Source organism: Armigeres subalbatus, chromosome 1 (genome assembly GCF_024139115.2).
Source record: "Armigeres subalbatus isolate Guangzhou_Male chromosome 1, GZ_Asu_2, whole genome shotgun sequence".
NCBI classification, from domain to species: Eukaryota; Metazoa; Arthropoda; class Insecta; order Diptera; family Culicidae; genus Armigeres; species Armigeres subalbatus.
The window spans coordinates 112,919,655-112,945,056 of record NC_085139.1 but is presented as its reverse complement, the minus strand read 5'-3'; the positions used below and the strand labels follow the sequence as shown (position 1 = coordinate 112,945,056).

General features: G+C 38.8%; 2 protein-coding genes across 3 annotated transcripts in view; one reads left to right on the top strand and one right to left on the bottom strand.

Moving 5' to 3' along the window:
• LOC134204976 (charged multivesicular body protein 3-like) overlaps positions 1-17,499 on the top strand; it is a 62,348-nt gene extending 44,849 nt beyond the window's left edge. Inside the window, exon 3 of the mRNA XM_062679811.1 lies at positions 17,481-17,499. The gene's annotated coding sequence lies outside the window, so the exon portion shown is untranslated. The remainder of the gene's footprint in view (positions 1-17,480) is intronic.
• Positions 1-25,402, bottom strand: part of LOC134204974 (delta(9)-fatty-acid desaturase fat-7-like) — a 90,041-nt gene that overhangs the window by 15,936 nt on the left and 48,703 nt on the right. The window lies entirely within an intron of this gene.

Here is a 25,402-nt window from a genome sequence, read left to right as displayed (position 1 = left end):
TCTCTTCAGAATTTAGAATAAATCCTCGTAAAACTTTGGAGCAAATGTTTAGCAGGATTCGAAACCAAATTTTCCACAAATATTCGATAGGATTTCGAACAAGTATTTGTCAGTAAAGGAAACGACTCTTTGGCAAAATTAAGAACAAATTTCTATCAAGAGTTGGAACACATCTTGAAAAATAAAATAATCAAAATAATCAAACAGACTTCGACAATCTTCGTCAGAATTCGGAACACGTATTCGTCAATATTTGAAACAAAGCATTTGAAGCCAATTTTTGGTAGGATTTGGTGTAAATCCTCCTCAGAGTAATAAACGAATCCTCATCAGGATTGGATACAAATCAATGTTATAATTCGTTTAGAATTTGGTAAAACGACTTACAAATGGTCGTTTGTATAAAAAGAGAATCCTTATCGGAAATGAAAACTAATACATTTGGAACAAATCTTCCACTTGATTCGAAATGAATCTTCATTAGGAATTGGAGCTAAATGTATTTATTTTTTCAGGATTAGAAACAAATCCAAATCAAAATTTGAACAAATCTTCGTTTTGATTAGGAACAAATCCTCGTCGAGACTTGAAGTACCCGTAATGCTGGGTAGACACCTTTACGTGGTGTATTACGGGGTAAGATCTACCACGGTTACATTGCCAGCTACAGGCAATTCCTGACCCAACCAATACCTTCCTCATTATCCAACTCCGTGGTACTTATGAGGGTGTCGCTAAGTCGGTGGCCTCTCGTTAAGTAAGTACTACATCAACACTTCCTTCCTCTCCCTAGTTACGGTGAAGATGGGCGTGGCCAGGAGTAGTAATCCTCATGCTTTTGTTATTTTTGTTTAAAACTGGAATCAAGGACCACTCCCCTTCTTGATTTCTGATAGCATTCTAGATAAGGATCTCAAAAGTAAAACATGAGTATCACTAGTGTCCAATCTACGAATTACACCGTAACAATGCTAATGCTAAAAATCCTCGTCGGGATTTGAAGCAAATCATCGGAATGATTTTGAGCAAATATTTATTAGGATTTGCAGCACACGTTTGTTAGAATTTGAAGCAAATCCTTATCATAATTGATAGCAAATTTGGAACAGATCTTCTTCCGAATTTTGAACCAATCCTCGTCAGCAGTCGAAAAAAAAATCCTTGGTAGAATTTGGAACATCATCAGTTCAGGACAGAATTTGAGAAATATTTGAAAACAAATTCTCGTATGGATTTTCAACGGATTCTCTATAAAAATTTGAGCAAATCATTACTTGGATTTGGAACAAATCCTCGTAAGTATTCGAAAAAACCTTCGTCTGGGTTTGGAACACATGCTCTTATTATGTTCTTATCCAACAACAGCGACTTACATTCCCGTGGCGGATTCGAATCATTCACATAACTTTAGTATAGCTATATTTCAAACAATATATTGATGAATCGTTTCAGAAAAGTTGATCAGTTGATTGATTAGATTCAAATTTCATCAAAGCCTATAAAACTGCACTAAAACGGCTGGAAAATGGGCGATTACCATTCGCCAGCGAAACAGCATGAACCGGTCCCCAGGCCTGTAGTACGGGGGCTTAATCTTTCATTCGCATTTCGTTGCGACTTAAGTTTGCATTACTCACAGCTTGTCGATCGCGGGTTCATTTCCCATCGGCGTGATGCATCTGTGTCAAGGCAGCTCCATTTGGATCTGACCGAATCCCAAGGTGATCCATCCAATCTAATTCACATTAGAAAACCGTGGAAGACGTAAAAACACGATTGTTTTGATGTTGCCGGTTGATTATTTTTTACGCCTCAAATTGATTAGGTGTCGTTGGATTGCATCGTAGATTTTCGTCTATTTTGATAAATCCGGAACTGGTGCTCGAATCCGGTACGAAGGTAAGCTACTGCTGTCGAGAACGAATGGGTACGTGAAATAAATTTGTCCTCATTATTGATCGTATTGCTTGTCAGATGGTCGTTGCTGTTACATTGGTTTCGACAGAATCAAGCTATGATCTGTCAATATGTCGTTCACATTGATTGATGTGGTATTTTTGAATGGTTTGTATTGCTAGATAGTCATTATTAAAACGTTAGAATTTCTTAAACTGAAATGCTTATTGACCTTCTAAGCAATTTCTCTAGAATTGAGACCAAAGGTGAATTTTATAAATTAACTCATCCATTCTAGTCCGTTAATGAAATGGTTCTAGCCATACACAATCACTTTGACAGATGCGAAAAGTTCTTTCAAACAGGCGTACTTATTATAAACACATCTAGCCAGGTGGGCTAACCCGCCATCGATCAAGTGTTGCTCAACGAGGCCGCCTCACTGACGCAAGCACGCCTAATCTTTCATGTGCGGAAGCTATCTACTGCGAACTAAAGTTTTATAGCGATTCGCAAACCAGCGGCCAGCAATTGGATCTAATTGTGTTCGTTTCGGTGGATTTTATTTCCGGAGAGGGGTTCTACACCAGATGATCATTTGAATCACTTCGTCGGGCGAACAATTTCCACTGGGTAGTGAACACGAACACCACGCGGTAGCGGCAAGAATCATACCGTGTCGGTATGCTGAGCATTGGACCCGGCGGAAGGTCATTAATCAGATGATTTTCTGCACCACGGCGTACCGAAAACCACTCGAGAAAACCCTGACGCATCTCTTCAGCGCCGTTCAAGGTCAACAAATCTCCATAGCCGCCGCGTTCGTTAAGCCGCGTTACACAATGGATCCAATCTGGAAGAAGACGGTCAAAACCGGTGCTTATGACAGAATCATGTGTTCACAAACTTTACATAGTGGCAATTAATAAACACTCATGTAAAACAGGAGTTCATGCATAAACATATCAATGAAATACAACTGTTGACAAGCATGTAAATAAATTTAAATAGCTATTCATGATTTTGCAATATTAAGGCTGATGCAGTTTTCTCCGAAAATTATGTCTCCGCAACCACTCCTTGAATTGCGTTCGGTCAAAAAGATTTTTTCTTCTGAATTGCCCACAGTACGGAGTGGTCGCCTCTCGTTGCTGTCTTCATACGCCGTAAATTACTCGAAGATATAATTACATTAATATCTAATAAGCAAATAATCGTCACCGATCGCCGCCGGGTCGCTAGGACTGGGAAGGGACGCATCGTCTGCGTTCGCGCGCGCTTGCTGTTGATGCTGCGCTGCCGGTCAAACATCAGCGCGTGTTTTGTTGTTGTCGGTGCTAAAGCTACATGCTGCGACAAGCGGGTCATAAATCATGGACGCTTTGTATACTTATGTACGCGAGATCATCAGAGGCGCACAAGTGTACTTAGTCGGAGAAGTACAGTACACACTGTTGTAAGGACGTTCGGTGGTAGACCATGCGCTGACCGTGAATTGAGCGATGGCGACCGCAACGAAGAGACTTCGCATTTTGATGTGCGCCGCTGGTGAGGATTATATCCGTGTCGATCACACCTCGGCGATGCGTTCGTTCTATGGAAGATCGAAATTTGCCGGCAAGTTTTGGTTGTACAGCATTAGAAAAAAGAAGAGGAAATCATTGCTGACGAAGGAAGAACACCGTAGCCCGGGGTCACGTTGATAACTTTTGAAAAAAAAAAGCTTCATACAACTTCGAGAATAGTTTTATTCTAAGCAAAGCTGTGAATAATTAATGGGACTAAGTTCATTGACCCTCATTAGTAACAAATGTGGGTCTATCATCCAAATCTTATTTTTTTAATTTACAGCTTCCTGATAATATAGAGTATTATAAATTATTTTATTTCTGTATTTCTGTTGCAATAAAACACTAAATAAAAACATTACCAGTCACACCTCGTATTACGGTATCTAGCTTTTGATTTGAGTATCTTTGTTTTTTTTTGCTTTGAGTTAATACGACGCGGTGATTTTGATAGGTTTTTTTTTCTAGAATATGGACTCTATGGCTTTGGCAATCAAGAATTACAGGTGGAAACCGCCAGAAGACACATTTTCCTAATGAAGTCGATGATGAGTGTATCAGTATCTGCTGCTCATCTAAGATAGAATTTGATTGCTATTTTTTGTTGTTGAAATTTCAAAGTAATCATCGCTGGGCTGGCGTTCGCAATGTTCGTATCAAGCTTGGAGGAGTTTTGTACAAAACCAAAACGGAATGATTCTTCAAGAAGACTTGAACGAAGACACTACATTACTTGGACCCGGATGAGTCGATCCGGAGTTCATTCTGTCATCGATGTCATTAATGTACACAACACCAGCACAATTTATATTGTTATTTGTTATACAACGTTTTATGTTGGGTTGTTTTTCGAAGGGGAATTGCATTTACTTATTGGTGACATGCAGAGACACGTGATCGGTTGTTGACCGATCAGTGTTAGAATGTGCAGGTTGAGGGTCAAAAGTCGGTTCAGCATAATTTCTAAAGGTGATACAAACCGCAAAAAATATAGATTTACGTGAAACAATATTTTCCAAGGATGTTCTAGACCTTCCAAATCATTCTTCAATTTTGATCTTGATATTCTATATGATTTGCATGAAATGAACGTTGGGGCAAAACATCGACCGAACATTTTATTTGGCCAAAGCGACACACGGACGAACTCGTAATTTGCCCGAAAAAGGCATTAACCCTATCAGGCCAAAAATGCATTTTTTCTGAATGGCCGTTTGACAGACAGGGCCATTTTCTGAAAGGGGAATTTTGGTCAAAAATTTCCACCCGATTGGTCAAATGCCTTTTTCGGCCAATGGTTTCTGCCAAACGACAATTTTGGTCAAATGACCAGTTCGGCTGATCGACATTCTTGGCCGTATGTCAATTTCTACTAAATAACATTTTCTGCCAAATGACATTCCTTTCGGCTAAATGGCCCTTTTCGACGTTTTGCCGGAAGTCATTTGGCGGAAAGCCAATTGTTCTCCAAAAGAATTCCATTTGGCCGAATTGAACGCGTTTTTAAGTCAAAAATGGTTTGTCCGAAAATGTCATTTGGCCGAAAAATTGGTCAGGTCATTTGGCAGTCGTTTGGCCGGAATGGTCGCTTGGTCGTCTGTGTATAGTACACGATCACATTAGAGGATCGTGAGAGGCTTGACAAATGGATTGCGAGTGATTTGACTGTGCGTCCAATTTGGGAATCTCGAGCCACTAGGTTGCGAAGGGCGATGGAGGTCCTCCTTTGCTTAGTTGGTTAAAGCAACAGACTAGCGTACCGAGGGCCGTGGGTTCGAGTCCCATCGCAAGGAAAGTGGTTACCTCCAATACATTTTTCAAATCAATCAAATCTTCCAAATAATGTATATGTTCACATATGAGTTTTCAGAACATTGTAAAGTAATTCAGAGCTAGATGACAGTATTTACAACAAAGATCTATTATACTCATTCAGTTTTGCAAAAATAATTACAAAATATAATGCTGAAAATTGCGAAAAGTTTTTAGCTTTTCTGTAAAGTTTGGTTTAGTGGATTTGAGTAAATTTCGTATCTTTTACGCTCCAGAATACTGTTTTTCGATGTTTCTTCCAGGGTTGTTAATCGATAAATTATCGTCGTTAATTTAACGCCATCTTCGATACCGATAACGATTGTACGTTGATGCTTCGTTGACGATAAAGTGAGCGTTGAATTATCGTTATCGAGTATTCGTTGATTTATCGATAATTATCGAGTTAACTGTAATGTGTAGTAGAGTAAAATACGAATATGAACAAGTTGGTTTTGCAAAGATGAGATGCGGAGCACCTGTATATACATAAGGTACCACGGGGCAAGTGAAAATACGGGGTAAGTGGGTACTATGGCTGCCGATTAATCAGTGAACGTTTTTAATGGTAACAATGTTCTAGAAAGATGAAGCAGAATTATCAACGAATTCGCCTGACACAAAAAAATGAAATCAAAACCATTTGCGGCACCATACTAATGGTATTGTTTTATCATGACTTTAAACTACCGGCAACATCTATTACTTTTATTTTAATTCAATGGATTTCCAACAAAATAGTCATTTTTAAATTCATCATTGATGTGGAAAGTGAATATTTTGAGCAATTAAATAATTGTGTGACATCAAAAACTATTTAAAAGTTTTGATTAAAACCAAAATCTGCAATTTTCACTTTCCCTTGATTTTTAACATACATGGGGTAAGTGGGACATATTTGAACAACATTTTCGATATAGCCATTTTACCTGTTTTTAGATTGTTGTCTAGTGAAGAATAACTTCGACACTCATATGTCATTTGGATCTGAATCAAATGCAGTTGATACTGTTGGTTTAGTTGTTAAGAAGTAATGTACAGTTGATTTACCAAATGTGTATTTTACTTTCTGAAAATTATCTCCCTCATGGAAAAAAGCAATGGTTATAACTATGCATTTTTTTTTTTCGTTTACAGTGCAAACAATCTATTTATCCTACAATAGATCAATAAGTTTTGTCTTGTGTTTTGTGATTTTTAAACTTCGCATCAGATTAACAGATTAATAAGGTGCTTAAGACATAAATTGACCATTTCGTTCTATTACAAATTTGCAACACCGCCTGAATGAAAACGTTCCTTTTGAAGTTTTAATTTATGTAATAATTTATGTTAAACAGAGAAATATTCATTCGAAAAGTGAACAAAGATTTGCTTATCTCTTCCATCTAGCACATTTGGTTAGAAAGTGAGCTAATGTAAAACCAGACAACAGACAATTAAACAGTAAACTGGCTGTTGTCTTGTTTTTATATCTGCTAACATTATTGTAATCCATTTTTTTGCCAAAAAAGCAATAAAACTCCATCCATGATCTGAAATACTACGGCTCAGAAATTACATGAACATTATATCTACATTCCTCAAATTAACTTTGTTCGACAGTATAGAGCAGAATAGGTCCCACTTGCCCCGTTTAAAGGGGTAAGTGAATCCCACAGGTAAATTTATTTATGTCACTACCAATATTTTTGTAACTGAATAAATGGCTTACAACACGTCTACACTTCAACAACGGAAGCATATAATGATGTATCCGTGGTTAATGTCCTGAAATACCCTGTTTTCTAAGTATGCGTTAGCGATTTTGCTGAACTAGCGTTTTTTTAGGTCCCACTTGCCCCGGGGTACCTTAATTACAATTATTGTACGACTCAAAGAGAGGACTAAACTCCTTAGACTAATCGAGCCGTGCCTAATAGGCGGCTAATTCGTCACCGAAGGTATTTTCATTCTGTTTAGTACTCTATGCCTGACACGCAATACTACAAGTAGCTACAAATATATTGTGTTCTGATTCCAGCTGCATATTCTTGCTTATCTGATATCTGATGTCTAGGAAAAAATCTTCATATATTGATATGTCTCTATCTCAGAGAAGCAAGTCTGTCTGGTTTGTGCAAATACTCGCATTATTTTATGCTGCCGGCACTAAATCCGCAGAACATTTATGCAGTAATTAAAATTTCACCAAACCATCAACAGAACAGCTCACTTGTTTTCGCTCCGTATGCCCAATGCCTGACACTCATTGGGTATTTATTATTTGAGAATCTAGCTTCAATGAAAATCACCGATGGGCAGATATTCTGGAAAAGATCAATATTGTCAAACATTGACTTCTGTCAACAATACAAGCTAACTTTATTTGCATAATCTAGTAACCACATTATCGCAAAATTATCGAGTTAACTTACGTTAAATTAGCGTTCAATTATCGAACTCCGATAATTATTGAGTTAAATAATCTTTATCGTAGCAACCGATAACGCATCGCCCAAAGGTCGACCGATATGACTGAAATTTTGTCCACAGCATCTGAGCGTCAAATAAAACGGAATAAGGCCTTTAAAACATGAAAAACGTTCTTTCAGCTAAATTAATTTTAAGTAAAAATAGTCAATCAAGCAAATATAAGAACTCTAAAATATGCTTTCTGCAAAACAACAATTTCGGTCCAACGACATTTTCTGCTGGATAAATGGCTTTTTTGGCATTATGACCAATTCAGGCATAATACACTTTCTGCCGAAAGTCTATTTTGCCCAAGTGGCATTTCCGATAAATTTAGCTTATTTAGCCAATCGATTTTTTCAGCCAAAGAAACTGTTCGATCGATAGTAGTTATGAACTTTATTTAATTTAAAAATCACGTTAATAAAGATCTAAAAAAACTGTTCGATCAAATTCGATAAAATGAGGTTCGACCTAAAGAGCCCCGCACATAGGATACGTTTGCGTTGTGTTTGACAGTTTTCCCATGGGAAATGTGTCAAACGCAACGCAAACGTATCCTATGTGCGGGGCTCTTAGAGTAGAGTGGGGCAAGAGTACGCACTTAGTTTTCAATCGATCATGTGGCCCTTATGAAGCAAGCTTCTGCATATCAAATCAGTGTCGATGATTCATATACTCTTCCTTTATGTTACCCAGTGGAAAAAATATTGAAATTATTGAGATTCGTTGTAGTAGAACCCTTATTGCAAGACAAGTGGAAAACGCACTCTTACCCCACCGGTGGGGTAAAAGTGCGCATCGAATGGGTAAGAGTACGCATTTATATAATCATGTGCTTTAAGTTTATATTAACACAATTAAGAGTTAATAACATTTAATTGATGTTCAATGAGCATATATTAGGGAATGTTTAAAGATTACGTAATTCTTAAAGGGAGAGGGGGTCCTAAAAATGTGCACTTTCATACGAAAAACCATTGTTTTTTGTTATATATACAAAAAACTACAGAGGTAAAAATATATATATGGGGTTTCGCGTGGCGTATACAAAGGCATTTTCCAAAGAAAGTCCACCAATCACGTAACGTAAAATTTGGCTATTTCATCACCCCTCCCCCCCCTTATCTTACACTATTTGTATGAATCCTCTAAAAATTATATGGATCGTCACACATCTCGCAACCCCTCCCAGCTAAACGTTGCGTAATTTATGAATGTTTCTTTTGATTAAATGAAATTATCATTTAGATGAAATTGTGTTTTCGTACTATGTTTAGGTGTACAACAAGTCCTAATACAATCTCATTATTTCGCTTCAGTGCTTTGTTCGCTAAGCCCTTTCTAACACCGAATTACTTCAACTTATCGTAAAAACTTGTGATAATTTCGAATTCTGTCCCTTTTTTCTTAGTTGTGAATCTTTACGCTTTGTAAGAAGTCTTATTTCGGCCGGAGATACGGGTTTGACACCATAACTTGAAGATTCATATGCGTACTCTTGCCCCACCGGTTCCTGCGTACTTTTACCCCACAGTCCCAAAAATTATTCAAGTCATGGTTTTGACTTCTTGGAAAACCAACCGGATTCGTGTTCTGCATGAGCATGAGCATGAGCATGAGATGACCGTACAATTCGTAGTTGCTACTCCGTGATTGACCAGAACTAGCGGAATTGCACAGGGAACCAACAGATGGGACTTGGGATTAGCACTCCATCCTCAATGTGCAAGTTCTGAAAGCTCAACTTTGAATGGGTCAATAACGGCGCCGGCCACGTCCTTACGATCATCTAGGGAAGGGAAGGAATGTTAGTGTAACAACCGTTGCTTTAGAGACCGACGAATCGTCTGCATCTCTACGGTTGTTTCGGGAAGGAGATTTGTAAGTAGGAAGAGGAAGTGTCATTACTTAGATCAGGATTCACCTTGGTAAGTGATGTAATCCAAGTAACTAGCATGTTAATGTTGACGCGAGAACAAACTATAGATCAGTTACGACGTATTCTGTTGTGTTCTTGTTCACCCAACGAAAAAGCAAACAATCAATCGCTCCGGTAGAGCTATTGTTAATTTATCTTTTAACTGTCCGCGATAATCAGCTATCGTGATTGTATTATATTCATCTAACGCGAGGAAAAATAATCAATATCTGCTTATTGCAGCAAAGATCGCACGGTGGGAGTGTACTGAATCTCAAGAGACGGTTCATCCTGAAATAAATATCTGTGACAAAACAGGCACCTGGTTTGCATCGTTAAATGTTAACGGCTGTCGAACAACCGAAAAAGTGAATTGCTCACTTGTTCATTCCTCGCGAGGTCAAGCTCAGAGTGAGCAATTGTTCATTTGAATTTTTGTTGATGTACCTACGTCGTCATTGCTCCAATGCGAGGAATGTAGAAAAAGAATAGGCCAGAGATTTATGAAAGGATTTAGATAAATTAAACATCCTACAACATATAAATGAGCTATTAGTTGCAAAATTGTTTGTTTGCAGTTGCAAAACCGACATTTATTTTCAAAGAAACTCTTTTCTTCGACACGAGGGTATTAAAAGCTTACTGTGAAGACCCGAGTAACAAACATGTCACATATCAGTCACTGTGACTCATATGCGACCAAATCCAGTCACATTTGAGTTGCTGCAACCAAATCGATCTAAACTGTGCTACTTGGGGAGACAAAAAAGTAAATTCTCTCTAGAAAATTATATCAAGCTTTTTTTCGTGGAATGTCCTCACTAGCGGAAGGCACCAGACGTGTTTTGTATGTTTTATCTTACAATCATGTATAATGACCTATATAAATCATTACAACTGGGCATATGAGAAATTGCTAGATTCCTCTACACTCCATCTGACATCTAACTGAAAAAATGTGACACCTTTTTCAAACACATAATTGAGATTGAACACCATTAAATAGGCTCCACAACATTTTCACAATATATAAATTTACAGTACCTATATCAGGACAGGACTAAGGGGCCCTCCTTAGCCGTGCGATAAGACGCACGGCTACAAAGCAAGACCATGCTGAGGGTAGCTGGGTTCGATTCCCGGTGCCGGTCTAGACAATTTTCGGATTGGAAATTGTCTCGACTTCCCTGGGCATAAAAGTATCATCGTGTTAGCCTCATGATATACGAATGCAAAAATGGTAACTTGGCTTAGAAACCTCGCAGTTAATAACTGTGGAAGTGCTTGATGAACACTAAGCTGCGAGGCGGCTCTGTCCCAGTGTGGGGATGTAATGCCAATAAGAAGAAGAAGAAGAAGAAGAAGAAGATCAGGACAGGACTACACGCAAAAAAAAAAGCGTTCCCGTATTTGTGAACAGGCAAAAATACACCGTGATTTAATTCATGGATTCGGGAACACAAGTCACGTTTTCCAGAACGTTCCAGAAAACGTGACTGTGTTCCCGAATCCGTGGCTGTCGTTCACGAAAAAATACACCGTGAACTTGTTAGTTCACGAATTCATGAACGCTTTTTTTTTGCGTGTATGATAAGTATATCGAAGAAAATGTACTCGAGTTTTCTTTAACCCTCTTATTATGTATGGGCAAGAATCTCAGAATGGGCAGAATCATGATACATGAAATGACAAACTCACAAATTCCGTATATTAGTAATTATAAACACATATGATCAATACAACAGTTCCGTTTTCAGTTTTCTCACGCCAAAAAGTTATCCCCAGTTATGTATCCTCTTGATAATTCTGGTGATGATCCAAGGGTGACGCAAAGGCAAACTATGTTTACATGGTAATCCATGCCGGAAAAAAACCCAAAACCACCTTGAGCCAGTAACCCTTCACTAGCAATTCTTAATGAATTCTAATGTACATTGCCAACACTCACCTCCAGCATCTATACAAATAAAACCACCAGACAACTAACTCATTGTGCGTTGATTCTGATAGTAGGGAGCGGGACCATTTGGGCAGCACCCCCTATTCCCGCCCGCAACGCTCATAACTTGACCGCGTTCCAATCACATGGCTTGATTGTTTGTACAATCATTGTTTAAACAAGTCATTCGGTTGTAATGCGCTCGAGTAATGAACGTTGCTGACGGGAACAGGGGTGCTGCCCAAATGGTTCCCTACCCTAAATCAGTTTACGCTAATTGACTGCACCAAATTATCTATTTATCTCATATAAACACTGCCCATAAACACGGTAGCCAGGACTGCGTGCACAACCAAATCTTCAATAAAATTTAACGATCCTAATGTTCAAATAATCTGAATCAAGCTGGCTGCCTCATATTATCACAACAGCTCTTCATGTAAGTATGGGTCTATGTGAGAAATAATAAAATAGCAAACCGAACGAGTCCTTCGAAATTGGTTACCTTTAAAGCTGCCGACTTAAATCCGGCATCGATGGGCATTTTATCCCAACGAAGCTGCCCGATAGATTCGCTGGACAACATATTTGAGTGAATGGTACACGAATTGATATGTTTTTGATTTGGCTCAGTTTCTCAAATTGTGATGACATGTCCGGGAGAGACTCTTTCTGGTTTTAACGTCACTATCTTGGCCGCCTATTCCAAAAAAACTTGAAAAAACATCGTAATTTTTGTTTGAAAATGTTCACCCTGGAAATAGAGAGAAAATCTGTCAAGCTTCCCAACCGGATTCGTGTTCTGTACCATAAAGTACTCTATACAATAGGTTATCGAAATGGTATAATCAAAGACTAATTAAGACGTTCATGTCCCATACAAAAGCCCACTTTTTTAGTGCTCATGAAGTACCAGAATAAGAAATTGAACAACCGCATTATGATATCACCTTGATGCAAGTACAGAACTGAGTAACTGGTACTTCTTCCTCTGTTGCTACGGCAATCATACAAGTTATGTCCACAATATCTCTATGTCAAGTATGCGTTGTCAAGCAAAATAAAACAAAGTATCAAGATGGGGAAAGTGTGTGCAATTGTTTGTTGCAGAAATAAATACAAACTTAAAACCTCCTCGACGACTCCAATTTCATTACACCGATTTCCTGACGATGAAAATCTGTAAGCTATTATAATAATTAACCTGACAAATAAGATTTATAAAATTCTATCTCAGTGCAAATGCCTGGAAGCAATACTGCGAAAGCTCTGGTTCACCCATAAATGGCGATATTACACATCGTCGAATCTGTTCACGTCATTTTAATGACGAATGCTTCAAGGATGCTACAGATAAATCTAAAGGGTATGTAGAAATTATTACTCATTAATAGATTATTTATTTCCTTATTTTTCAAATCAGACTGAAAAGAAACGCCGTTCCAGCGAGAATCGAAAATGAGAGATTACAAATAGTGGATTTTTTAGAAGAAGACAGAGACATTGTTGAGAAAAGTTTGCAGTGCGAAGGTAAACATAAATTCGTTATCCATAGCAGTTTCTTGTAGTATATATCCGTGATACACGACACGTGAACATAGCATCGAGTTTATTGAATTATGCTCTCAGTGCTGGTTCAGGTTACTCAAATACGCGGCAATTAACTACCACGCTCCTCCACAGGGTCGATGAGCTCGTTTGCATAAACAATTGTGCGCTCAAACTTTGGCCTCGTATTAAAGGTTTCCTAATCATAAGCTACTATCACTGTGGCGTTTTCGACGCGTAGATACTTTAGTAAAATGTGATGCTGCAATTTGAAATATTTAAAGAAAAAACAATCCACCGACCTTGGAATGATCATTTGTGATGATGACTGTTGCGTCAGTAATTTCATTTGTAATAATGACTCCAATTAGCGTAATAATGGGCCAGGTAATCATATTTGAAATATTTATATCAAAATAAGTAGTAAGATGTAAAAAAATGAATGATTTTACTATAAACATGTATTTGCAATACAGTCGCGACTCGCGGGGCCAATTGGCAGCCATTTGAACATGTGTATTTCGGCCTGAACATTATGTCCAGTGATGCTCAATCAATCGTTGCCTGTGAGATTTTATCATATAACTGCTCGGCCCAGCCGTATGCCAACGAACGAGGGCTTAACTAAAAAGACCAATGTTTCGAAATACCAATCAGCGAATTTAACGACTGTAACTTCGAGTGTCTATATAATTTTACAGCCGAAACTGTATCAAATTTCAATACTACGCATGCGATTCTGATTGGAAAGATGAGGAAGCTGGAATTACTTCTAAGTTTTGAGAGGAGAACTAAGAGGAATCTTCTTCGTTTATGTAAAAAACGAAAAGAAGCATTGGTGTTAAAGTCAAAACAGATTGTAAAACTGAAGTGCATAATTGCAGAAAAAAATAAACTAATTCAAACTAATAATACGATATTGAACACGGTGAATAGCAATCCTCTTTTGAAGGAATCGTTGAAGAACTTAAATAAAAATAAATATGGTCGACGATATAAATTCGCAAAAAGGTTCGCAACTCGTCAAAAGCTAGTGTCAACTTCCGGATTCAAGAAGCTTAGGGCAGCTAACGTATTATGCTTACCACATCCAAAAACAGTCACTAAATGGCATCGCAACATAAGTATTCATCCAGGTTTTAACGAAGAAATACTGTCTCGAATGAAGCTTGCTGGAAAAAATATGTCGGAGAAAGAGAAAGTAGTTTCTATTCTCATCGATGGGATGGCTATAAAGCCGATGCTTGACTATCATGCGCGTTCTGACACATTTCACGGGTTGCCAACGGTGGATACTTCCAGAAGTCAATTGAGTGAGAACAACGATGCCAATGTTTTAGCGACTGAAAGTGTCACTCTAATGGTGAGAAGTATCAGTTCAAGCTACAAACAGGTATAATTCTAAATTTCTTAAACAATAAAAGCATAAAATTCCCTCTTTTTAAAGGTCATTGGGCATTTCTTTGCTAATGCGACCTTGGGCAGCGAGAGTCAAATGAATATTATTTGCGAAGCAATCAGAAGATTGAACAAGATCGGGTTTCACCCAGTTTTGGTTGTGATGGATCAACACCCAACCAATGTGAAAATGGCACAATCTTTAGGCGTCTCTATCGAAAATCCAGTGTTTTATGTAGATGAAATGCCAATTGTTATCATGTACGACAATCCACACCTTCTAAAGTCAATACGAAACAATCTGTTTGCTAAAAACTTGCTCATAGACGATCAAATAGTATCCTTTAAATATATTTCTGATCTTTATAACTTGGACATTCTCAATGTTCCAAGATTGGCTCCTCGATTAACGAAAAAAGCAGTATTCTTACCTGGATTTTCCAAAATGAATGTAAGTTTGGCAACACGGACACTAAGTAGAGCGGTTGCAAAAGCACTTGAAACGTGTGTAAGTCTGGGAAGCATGAACAATGAAGTTAATCCGACGATTGAATTTATAGACTTGATGGACAAGCTGTTCGATACATTCAACTCAAGATTTGAACAAGATAAACTGAAGGTACATATCTAATATTTCACGTTTTGTTGTACATGTACTCATCACCTTATGAAAATCAATATTAATAACATAATCATCTAAAGCCTTTTCGTGCCGCACTTCGGGCAACCAGTGAACATTGGAAATTCCTAGATGAAGCAAAACATATTCTCGAAAAAGCTATATTCGTTCCTAAGAAAAGCTTTGATTCCCCGACGGTACTATTGAGAAGTCATCTAGATTTTTGATTCACAACTTTGATTTGTTAATCATAATTAATATTCTAGGCTCGAAAAGAAGCATGCGAGTTGCTGACTTCGAAGCAGAGAAATCCTCCTTGTATGAAGGGCTTCATTCAAAATATTTACGGACTTAGACAGTTGTGGAACATTTTGGAAACAAAATTCGAATTCACATGTTTATGCACAAATTGTATTTGCCAAGATCCTTTGGAGAACGAGTTTGCAAAAGTAAGATCATCATGTGGCTGCAACGATTCACCAAATGCTATGCAGTTTGGAGTTGCAATAAAATACAACGGAGTTGACAGAACGATTGATCATCAAGAGAATACAAATTGTAAGCCAGATGCAACATTTTCCCTAATTGAAAATGAGATTGAAGACGAAGACTCTGTCGATCCCTTAGCGTTGATTGGCAAAGGCAGTCTGGTCGATCTACCATGCGAACCCTTCGACTTCGAAAATATCGACATTCCGGACAAGCATGAAACCAACGCTCTGGTGTACGTTGTAGGGTTTGTCATATCGAAACTACCTCATGACCAATGCAAAAACAAATTCCGTACACCCTCAAACAGTAAACACTTGAATGATGAAAGTTTTATCTTCACGAAGCTTAAATACCACCTCGATTCAGCCAAATACACATTTCCAAATAAAATCGCATTAGAGCTTGGTGTTACATTATTGATCGCATTCAAGCAAAAATTTTATAAATATTTCAACCAACATCGTTGTTGGGTTAAAACACGATTAGGAAGATATATTGATTATGATGATTACGCTGATTACGCTTGTGAGGAATGCTTTAAAAAATTCATCGATCGTCTTCTAAATACATTTATAAATGCTGAGATTAAAAAAAATCAGTCCAAATACAATAGACAGTCAAGAAGAAATGGAAAGTCGCGGCGAATGAACATAGAAGATAGCAAACGGACTAAAAAAAACTACAACACGAGCTTTATCTAGGAACAGAAAAAGAAAATGCGGAGATGAAATGGATAATGTGAATTCCAAACGAAAGAAATAGTGGTATGCAGAAAAAATACCAATATGCGTTTTCTTTACCCTTTTCATTTTTGCAGATGTCACTACAATAAGGTATTTTTAGGAACATTTCAGCGTTCATCTTGACAGCTAACAAACAAAAATCGCTCACTTCTGCCAGGTTTTTTTCCACACCATCAATGTGAGTCTGATTCCGAAATAATCGCGTATTTACAATTATTAATTATTCACTTTCCTTCATATACCTATTTCAACAAAAGTACAATCATCAATACCAGAGGGGATGTCCAAATATCAGAAAGCGACTGCCTGTGTCATGATTCCGGTTATGCAGCCGATTTAACCAAAATCATATATATAATAGCCCTGTTTGTCTGTCCGGTGACTAGCCAACCAGACGCAGCACGCGGGGAAATTTTCACAAAAAAATAAAATATTTGACACTTCAATTCTTTTTTACTATCAGATGCAGAAAACAAAACCAGTGACAACCTTAGACAACCAGACACAGCATTTTATGAAAAAAATCACAGACAACAGACGTTGAAAATTTTTATTTTTTTAAATGCAGGAAAGAATATATCACTCTTAAAAATTGACAAAAAAAAACACTTGCCACGGGCGCTATTGCGTCCACAAATAAACTCGTATTTACATATTCTCCTAATGTTCTCCGCGAAAACGCTGGATGCCTTGAGTCTGTGCACCTTGTACAAATTTGGCATCATACAGAACATCGTACACATTTGGAGAAGGCATCCTGTCCTTGCAAAATTAGATTACTCAATTACTTCCGGCATCAGTAGTCGAATCTCCGTGGATTACGTTTACGAGAAAAAGCGCCACGTTCGACTACCAAGGATTGCATGCGAATCAGATTGATCATTTTGATGACAATACTATTTCTACGAAAAAATGCGCGACGAGGAGAAGGGCTTCAGAATTCTTTGCCTCAGATTCGAATTTCATTCGGTATCTGACGCTTATTCCAGATGAGGGAAAGCGTCAGGTTTCGGAAAAAATCGTAAAGGTAAAATTCTCCTCCATAGTTTAGAAGTACCAATAGAAACTACACAACATTTCTATTTTTCAGATCAGTAAAACAATTGCGGTCACGATTAATTGCATCGTTCGAAAAAGCAGCTCAAACATGTTGTGGTGGAATAATATGCCGAATTACATCAGCAGCAACTCGGACGATATTAAGAAAAAAAACTCCGGTACGCAAAACTCCGAACTTCGGTCTGCAGTGTATACGTAATACTCTACTCATAATCAATTACTAATGTCATAAAGTATAACACATATTTTGGTTACCCATTTCAGGAACCTCATGAACGACCCGAAACTGTTCGGCAGAGCTTGGCCCGCTGCTGAGAATGTTGGCTGGCAAAAACGGCAGAGTTAGTTAGGAATTTTGGTCATCCGTAAACTAATTTTGCTTGTGGAACAGCTCCTCTTGATTACTACTAAGTAAGGAAACGCCTTGAAGAAATTGTTCTCATACGAATTCATGTGACAACCTTCGGAGCAGCATACTGAATCGGTTCTTGGGAGGTAGATTCGAACGACACCGTTTCAAAATTTGTTAGCGATAAATTTATTCTGGCCCAAATCTTGGACGCTTCGAACGACAGTTCATGCCAGTTGATGATAGTATAAACCAAAGCAGCAACAAGAAAAGCCCAGGGCAGTGACTAGGGTTTGGATGATTTCAGTTTGGAAATTCCAAGACCTGTTTCGTTCAACGGAGTTGGTATCATTGATCCAAAAGTAATGCATGCTGCATTGATACACTATAGAAGTAACACAATTGTTGCAAGTTTACTGCTAATAGGCATGTAGTTTCTAGCCGATATAGTTAAAGTATATAGTTTATTTTCGGTTAATTCTCCGTTTAGATCCGAAGTTAGTTTGATTCGGAGAAGATTTTTAATGGTTATCAAATTCTAATAGTTACAAATTCCTATGTTCTGAACCTGTGGTTCTTGTTCAAGCATTTAATGTTACTGCTGCTATTTCCAATTTCATTATTACAGACTGATTGTAAATCAATTATGATATTCGTCCATTTGCATTATATATATATCCTATAGGAATAAGATTTATAATGTAGTGTTAATGTCTCGTTTAATGTCTCAAATAAATACATAATTGTTTAAAAACACTTTATCATCTTGGTTTTAATTCAAAATTTATTTTAGGTTAAAATAGACAAAAAAAGTTCATACCGTGTAAATTAGTATAACGTAGCCTTTTGAATTTTCCAGTAGGGTTATATATGAAATTTTGAAGTATATTATTTGAAAAAATCATCAAAAAATTGAAATACCCATACATCTACGTTATTTATTGATTGCTGTCCAGCATTGGCGTAAATAAGGGGGGGCCGGGGGGGCCTGGCCCCCTCCAGACCTACTTGTGGCCCCCCCCAGAAAATTTTGAAAAGTAATTCCAACTTAGTCAGTTTTTATTTCATTTACATATTTCCTACATATTTCTTAATTTTGATTATGAATTCTATAGACATATTTTTTGTTGCGTTATCACATCTATGACCATTTGTTGAGCAAAGCATCGAAATATTTAAGTTGGACCCCCGGGAACATTTTCTCGATTTTTAAGCTAAAATCAATGCCGCTTCTAATTCAGTTGCTAGCTTAAAATAATAAATTTGTTCTGCATTTGTTTGACTAGTATCCTGGTCGCGAAAAAATTAAAAACATAATTGTATTAGGATATAAATATTTCTGTTCTATTAAGCTACCATCCGCTTCAAAAAAGGCTGAAGCAACTACATCAAAATGAGCACATGTACACAAATCCGGTCAATGAAATTTCGAACGACCATTCTTTCGAAAATCTTCGAGTTAATCGCAAGGTATGCCGCAAAACAGTTGATCAAATTCCTATGGAGCTTTTTGCTCTCGCTATATAATTCTGGCACAGAAAGATATAAAATTATAAAACTTAAGACTCTTTGTTACAATGACAGAAAAATCAACAACGCATTCCATTGAAAGTATTAGGACAAAATTTAGGCAACCTTCGCTCTCACAACAGTGATTGCATTAAAGAAATATTTTTATAATCCTCAAAAGATCTTGTTCTATTTATTTTTTTTGGCGATTTCATAAGGATCATCGGAAAACTCTTTGGTGCCTGCTTTAGTTAGAATTTGTTTTTAAGGATAAAAAAAAAATTTAGAAACCAGTTCGTATCAGAAAACATTTCTTTTGCAGCACAATTCAGATCGATTTGGTTGCTTCTCAAGTCTCTTTGATTTTTGCAGAGAAATCTCTCACCTATTCAGAAAACCATAATAAAGCCTCTTCCTAACATCAGTAACTACAAAAACCCTATGTTATTCTAGAATTTGATTTATGACTCATAATTTTATGACTCATGGAATTTATGACTCATAAAAACACTTTAGGATTCCAAATTTGTGTTCATCGTGTTCATCATATTGATTATGACAAAATTTCGTGGAATTTATTCCACATCTAAAGTGTTTCAAAAATTTCATGTTTCAAAAAAGTCGAGATTTTTATGCATTAAGTAATCATGGAAATGCTTGAAAACGTTCAGAAATATACTCATATCGAATTTCATTTATAGATAATTCGAAGAAGATTCTTGAATCTTAGATTACACACTTATCCACATTTAGTAACATGGAGAAGACAAGTTGACACAGACACAGCGTTTTGAAGCAATCACAGCATCATTGGAAATCAATTGTATTATTCGCGATTTTTGTTATGTTAGTTCTAGGACGAATGAGCGATAAACTTAGTCAAACAATTTCTATTGCAATCCATGCGCACAGTGCTTTAAATCGCCTTAGAAAATTACATCCCACCAGCTGGTGCCATGGCCCCCCCTAGACCGAGACTCTAGTTACGCCTATGCTGTCCAGCAATTGTAAGCAGAATTCGTTTGTACATATATTAGTAGTCCATCACCTAAAATTGTCATCAATCGTAGAGAAACATTCCTGTCAATGTTATAAAGGGTATTCAAACTATGATCTGTATAATATGATATAGAATAACTTGTAGTCAATGTTCGCGCGTCTAATTTTCACTGGGAATGATATTTCAAATTAAGATACACTATATTTAGCGACAAAGCTTCTAGTGCTTGTAGTTTGAATAATCTATTATAAGACGTTGTAGGGCGTGAACCTTATGATGAGGTAGCAAGTATGCTTCTTTTACCGAAGTTTAAAGGCAATTCAATCCATAGCAAATCAATTTAGTAAAAGGCTGTATCGTTAATTTGGAATTTCACACAGAACTCATATGACGAGGTGAAGTTTCACCTAATATATGTAATATTTTTTTATATCTAATATTTAATATATAATATTTTTTAACATCTAACAGAATTTGGAACATTAGGAAATGTGAGATAGCCGCATACCTTACAATACTTGTATATGTTAGGTTGAGTTTATTTTTATATAAAGTGCATGTTGGAGACACATTAATGGTTTTAAACTATGTGCGAATGTCAAAGCATAATATGTATTTTTGCCAAATTAAGCATTCATCCGTTAAAATTCTGATATAGAACATATCAATACCCTCAATACCCACAACGAAAACAATCGCAATAGACTCGTTCCAAACTTCAGCATGTTGCCATTGGCTACTGCATAGCAAAGTCGATGTAAAAAAAGGTTTTCACTGAAACGTCAAACTTGGGTACCGAGGGACCAATTGCAGTACTAGAAGTGGTCCCTCAAATGAGCTCAACAGTGACGTCTTAATTAGTCTTTGGTATAATCTTCTCCTGATTGAACGTATATATGGTAATGAAATACTAGTTGCGGAAATCCAATTATTTTTAGCAAAATTACCAAAATGTTATCTAACTCCATATCTATCTTGTTGTTTATTCAAATCGTTTACAATTACACATGATAATAGTTGGCCAGAATACCTGCCAAACTGATGCAGTGCTGCTAGTTTATCTTTTTTTATTACTTCAAAAAATCGAAAACGTACTCTTACCCCACGCGCACTCTTGCCCCACTCTACTCTAATGGTTTATTCGGTCAGACGGCATATTCGGTCAAACATCTTTCGGTCTTGTGGCCTTCGGCCAAATAGCTCTCTGTCGAATGACCCTTTTCCTTGTCCTCTTTCGTTCAAAAAATCAATACCAAATTTTCAAAACGACTTATCTGCTATTGTAAATAAAAATTCAAACGTGGATATGTCGAACCTGAAAAGACTCCCACGCAATCCAAAACCATTAACAGGTAGCCGAAGCCTTCACCTATGTGTTGATGGTGTTGGTTTGCGTGGGAGTGCTCTCAGATTCGACAAATCGACGTTTGAACTTTTGTTTACAAAAGCAGATAAGTCGTTTTGTTGGGGGCCCTCCTTAGCCGTGCGGTAAGACGTGCGGCTTCAAAGCAAGACCATGCTGAGGGTGGCTGGGTTCGATTCCCGGTGCCGGTCTAGGCAATTTTCGGATTGGAAATTGTCTCGACTTCCCTGGGCATAAAAGTATCATCGTGTTAGCCTCATGATATACAAATGCAAAAATGGTAACCTGGCTTAGAAACCTCGCAGTTAATAACTGTGGAAGTGCTTAATGAACACTAAGCTGTGAGGCGGCTCTGTCCCAGTGTGTGAGGATGTAATGCCAATAAGAAGAAAAAAAAAAAAGATCTATGTTAAGAAAATTATTTTGAGCATTTTAGTGGAATGTGTTCACTTGTCATAAGAGTTTGTACAATCCCATTTAATTCGACTACTTAATTGTACCTTGACAGATACGTATTTCGACGTCAACAGTAAGTACGAGACACTGACCTTACGTCTGCATGTGTCCCCAAGCAGGCCCTAACAAAGCGACCGTGTGCCGCTCAAAGCGCACTAGCCTAGTCCTGGTGTTGGGACTGTAATCAAATTTGACCCGACTGATCGAGCGTCTGTTCACCAAGGAGGTGCGGCTCCAACAGCGTCTGTTCTGGCATCCAACAGTTGAGTATGAAATGCTATTCCCCGGAAGCTATACCTAAGATGGCAGCCCCACCCCGGTGGATAGGGAACCTTGGGCCAACAAGCTACTGTTCCCGAAACATCAATTTGTTCGAGAATCCGATAATGAAAGAATACGGACTGATTTTACGGCGACGACTCTTATCGCAAAACAACGGACACGATTAGGAACATGGAACGTTTCAACCCTAGCTCAGCAGGGTAAATTGGCCCAACTTGCCAATGAGGTACGCCCCATGAAGCTTGAGATCCTGGGACTGAGTGAAGTCTATTGGCCAAACTTTGCAGAACACATTACGCCGTCGGGACAAGTTCTGCTATACTCTGGTTTACGAGGTGAACACGCTCCCCGGCATCGCGGAGTTGGCTTCCTACTAAGCGCTCAGGCACACTCTGCGCTTATGAAGTGGGAACCTATAAGTGAAGGGATAATCGTTGCCAGATTTAGAACACGGGTCCGAAACCTTACTATAATCCAATGTTATGCGCCAACCGATGCTGCCGATCTGCAAGACAAAGAGAACTTCTACAGTCAACTTAATGCCGTCGTAGATAGAATTCCGAAGGGTAATATCAAGATCTGTTTGGGCGACTTCAATGCGAAGATCGGATCCGACAACTCGAACCATGAGCGCATTATGGGACGCCATAGTCTCGGAGAAATGAGCGAAAACGGAGAGCTGCTCGCAGAATTTTGTGGTAATAACGACATGATGATCGGGGGATCGCTCTTCCTTCATCGACCGGTTCACAAGGTCACGTGGGTCTCCCGTGACGGCTTTACAGAAAATCAAATCGACCATATCTGCATCAGCCGAAAATGGAAACGGAGCCTTCTTGATGTACGGAATAAACGTAGTGCCGATATCGCGTCTGATCATCACTTCCTCATCGGCGAAATACGCCTGCGCATTGCGCGGATTCGTCGGCACGAGGAAATAGTTGGACGACGATTCAACACACGCCGACTGGAAGATGCCACGGTGAAACGGTCCTTCGTTGAAGAACTGGAGACGCGTGCTGCAGATATTCCGGATGGTGGCAGCGTGGAATACCAATGGACCGCCATTAAGAATGCCTTCATCACCACCAGCGAGAACAATCTGGGCGAACTACGCACCCAGAGAAAACAATGGATCACCGATGAGACCTGGAGCAAGATAGAGGAGCGAAGAGAAGCCAAAGCCGCGATAGCGCGATCGAAAACCAGAGGAGCCAAAGTCTTAGCCCGTCAACGATACGCGGCTCTTGAGAAGGAAGTAAAACGCTCATGTCGACGGGACAAGCGAGCGTGGGCAGACTCTCTGGCCGACGAAGGAGAGAGAGCCGCCGCAACCGGGGACATTCGCCTCCTCTACGATATCTCACGACGCTTAAGCGGGGCGAAGATGAATGGAACGATGCCTGTGAAAGACGCGAATGATCAGTTATTGACCGACCCAACTGACCAGCTGAAACGTTGGTTCGAGCACTTCGAACAACTTTTTCAAGTGCCAGCCAGGCCATCACCACCTCGGCATAATCCGCCTAGGATCCGACGTATAACACGCGTTAATACCGAAGCTCCATCACTGCTAGAGATTCAAACAGCCATCCAAAGCATAAAATCGAATAAAGCCCCAGGGGTCGACCGCATATCAGCCGAGATGCTCAAAGCTGACCCCATGACATCCGCTCAACTACTGCATCGTTTATTTCGTAATATCTGGGACACCGCAGCTTTCCCGGTCGATTGGATGCAAGGTATCTTAGTGAAGGTGCCCAAAAAGGGTGACCTGACTGTATGCGATAACTGGCGAGGCATTATGTTGCTGTGTACCGTTCTCAAAGTTCTGTGCAAAATTATCCTAGCCCGGATTCAGGAGAAGATCGATGCGACTCTCCGGCGGCAGCAAGCTGGATTCCGTGCCGGAAGATCCTGTGTGGACCATATTCTCACGCTCCGCATCATTCTGGAGCAGGTCAACGAATTCCAAGAGTCCCTTTACTTGGTATTCATTGACTACGAAAAAGCTTTCGACCGTCTCAATCACGAGAATATGTGGGGCGCCCTGAGACGCAAGGGAGTTCCTGAGAAAATCATCGGCCTCATCGAGGCACAGTACGAAGCCTTTTCGTACAGAGTGCTGAACAATGGGGTCCTGTCCGACCCTATCCGGGTCGTAGCTGGTGTGAGGCAAGGATGTATTCTATCACCATTACTGTTTCTCATCGTAATCGATGAGATTCTGGTAGATGCGATTGACCGTGAACCAAACCGCGGGCTGTTATGGCAGCCTATAACCATGGAGCACCTAAATGACTTCGAATTGGCGGATGATGTTGCACTCCTCGCGCAACGGCGCTCTGATATGCAGAGTAAGCTCAACGACCTTGCCGAGCGCTCCTCTTCGGCAGGTTTAGTCATCAACGTCAACAAAACCAAATCGTTGTATGTAAGCACGGTGACTCCTTTCAGTTTCACAGTAGCCGGGCAACCAGTGGAGAATGTTGAAAGCTTCCAATCAGTGTTGTGCTTTATCATTATCAGACAATAATGATTGCAATTTTCATGTGAAAACTTTTCACGTGAAAACAGTAGGCGAGTTATCGCCGGCGACAACTTCTCAAATTTTGTACTCAAACGATAATAAACACAGAATTTTCATTCAATCATTATTCTTTACTAATATCAGCTAATTGTCAACAGTCCCGTTATATCTTCTATTTGGCGTTATGGTTTCATGGTAGTAAGAAAAAAGAGTTCAAAATGTAACGGTAAATGCTTCAAATCAAGATACGATTTTCAAACGATTCTTAATCGCTGGCGAGTTTTTATCACTTGATAATTTAAAAGTGAGATCGCGGGTGAGTTTTGATCATCCTCGATTTTTTGAAAATTTGATATTTCCCATCCCTGCTTCCAATATCTTGGTAGCCAAATGGCGTCAGACGGCGGTTGCAAGATCGACATAGGCGCACGGATCAAGAAAGCAAGGGCTGCCTTTGGGAGTTT